This window comes from Henckelia pumila, chromosome 4, assembly GCF_033568475.1.
Source record: "Henckelia pumila isolate YLH828 chromosome 4, ASM3356847v2, whole genome shotgun sequence".
NCBI lineage: Eukaryota > Viridiplantae > Streptophyta > Magnoliopsida > Lamiales > Gesneriaceae > Henckelia > Henckelia pumila.
This window is the reverse complement of record NC_133123.1, coordinates 100,150,751-100,153,490: the sequence shown is the minus strand read 5'-3', so window position 1 is coordinate 100,153,490 and position 2,740 is coordinate 100,150,751. Positions and strand designations below refer to the sequence as shown.

General features: G+C 30.5%; 1 non-coding gene across 1 annotated transcript; it reads left to right on the top strand.

Moving 5' to 3' along the window:
- The first annotated feature begins 1,829 nt into the window (after nt 1-1,829).
- LOC140870034 (small nucleolar RNA R71) lies at nt 1,830-1,940 on the top strand. The gene has a single exon (XR_012147018.1). It is a non-coding gene; the product is annotated as a small nucleolar RNA R71 (small nucleolar RNA).
- Nucleotides 1,941-2,740: the final 800 nt, after the last annotated feature.

Here is a 2,740-nt window from a genome sequence, read left to right as displayed (position 1 = left end):
TTCCTAAAATGACATAGGGATGGACATTTTTGGAAACCACTGAATTCGGATTCAGGAAAATTTATTTTGACTTTAAAACGTGCAGAAATGGTTTCTGTGCACATTGGTGAAATCGTTTCATCAATCGGAGTCACGATAAATTTTATATTAATTTCTGAACGAGCGGGCTTTGCTTGTCGGGCCCCAGCTTATGACTAATGGGCCCTAAGGTGTTAGTGGCCTGCATTATAAATAAGTTATTTCAGTACAGAAATTACACACAACAGGTCATTATTTTGAGAGCAATTTTTCGAAAACCCTAGCCTCTCAAAACGTTTTTTTGGCCGCCCCCTCCCTACTCTGTCAGAGAAAATTCCGGTCTGTGATTTTGAATCGCAGTAAGGAATAACGAATCAAATTCGTGTATTCTCTTCGCAGAAAACTTCTGATAGATTTTCTAGTGCAATCTATCAGAGGGATTAAACCTCTGTTCGTGGACCTGATTGAAGGCGTTCATCGGTTCCAGGGAGAGACAACAAGAGCAGAATTGTTCTGTTGGTGTCCATTAATCTCGTTGCGAGATTTGAGGTAAAATTTATTTAAATTGTTATTTAAATTTTACACACACGTAATTCAATCGATGAACGGTTGATACCCATACCATGGAAACGTTCCATGAAAAATTTTTAAACTTCCGCTGCACCGGGTATCAATCGTAATTGGTCTGGGAACTCGCCAGTTTTCCAACACACAGTACATAAATCTTTTAAAAACTTTGCATAAGAAGGCACTTGTTTAATAGCATCTAATAATGGAATATTTATTTTTACTTATTTAAAAACTTCATAAATATCATAATTATTTTTTTTATTATTAACTAATGCATGAGGGAAAGGAACATGTTTATTTGACTCACATATTATTTCAGATAATTTATCATCAACTTTCTTAATCTTAGGACTCAAAGTATCATCTTTCTCGAAAGTATCAAGATTTTCATCCTTACTCTTTGAGTTTGATTGATCTTTGTTTTCATCACTATATGGATCATTAACTATTTTACCACTTCTAAGAGTAATAATAGATTTTACTTGATCAAATTTTTCTTGATTTTGATTTTTAGGATTAGGTTTTGGTTGAGATGGAAATTTTCCTTTTTCATGAATATTAAGTGTAGATGCAAATTTTGCAAGAGTTTCTTTCAAATCATTCATAGATTGAATGTTTTGAATATTGATAGACTCTTGCTTTTGAATGTATGCATGAATTTCATCTTCAAAATGTTTTCTTGGAGGTGGGATATAAGGTGCATAACCTTGATGATTTTGGTTATTTTGAAAAGGTTGTTGTGAAGGTTGTGCATTATTATCGTTCCTTCAACTAAAATTAGGATGATTTCTCCAACCAGGATTATATGTTTGTGAAAAAGGATCTAATGTTGGTTTTTTTAAATTGCTAACATAATTGGCTTGTTCATGGAGGCATTCTTTAAATGAAGGCAAAGTAGGACAATTTTTGTAAGATGATCATGTGTGTCACATATATGACAAATAATTTCTTGAACACTTTTTAATTGATCACTCTTTTTCATTTCTAATGACTCAATTTTTCTTGCTAAAGATGCAAGTTTAGCTTGAACATCTACATCATCATTAAGATGATAAATACCACCCCCATTTGTTGAATTATTGGTTTTACTTGGTGGTTCAATTGAGCCTATATTATCCCAATATTCCATAGCTTTATTTGGGTTTTTATCTTCAAAAGTTCCATTACACATGAATTCTAACATTTGCCTATCTTTAGGTATTAAACCTTCATAAAAGTGAGAAACTATCCTCCATATTTCAAAACCATGATGTGGGCATGTATTAAGTAACTCTTTATATCTATCCCAACATTGATAAAATGTTTCCCCTTGTTTTTGAGAAAAAGTTGTAATTTGTCTTTTAAAAGAGTTTGTTCTATGGGAAGGGAAGAATTTTTTTAGAAATTGTTTTTGCATTTCTTCCCATGATCTTATTGAACTTGATCTCAAATTTTGCAACCATGTTTTAGCTTTATCTTTTAAAGAAAAAGGGAAAAGCTTTAATCGAACAATATCCATGCTACAATTTTGATCATTATAAGTGTTGCAAACCTCCTCAAATTCTCTTAAATGCAAATATGGATTTTCAGAATCTAGGCAATGAAAATTTGGTAAAAGTTGAATGATTTGTGGCTTAAAATTGAAATTAGACGCATCAGGAGGATTTTCATGTTCTGGATTATTATTATTATTATTATTATTATTATTATTATTATTATTATTATTATTATTATTATTATTATTATTATTATTATTATTATTATCTTGATTATTAGAATTATCCTCCATGTTTAAAATATTTTCAAATACTCGAAAAAGTCTACCACTTTGTTTACGACTCCAAACAATCATACAATTAAAAACAACATACTATTTACATAATAACAAAATTAAACTTAATTTATACCTCCCCGGCAACGGCGCCAAAAACTTGCTACAACTTAAATTGTAATTCACCCAAGTGTAGGTTGTCTGCAAGTAATATACTTATGAGTACGAGATCGATCCACGGAGAGGATGCTGTAAGTTTAATTTTAGCAATGATATATTATAGATGAAAATATTATTATAAAACTTCAAATACACAAATTATAAAATTGTCAAGGCTTCAAAGGTTCATTGTTGGTTTATTTAAGATTGCTTAACAAAAATAATAAAAAAAAACTAAAATAA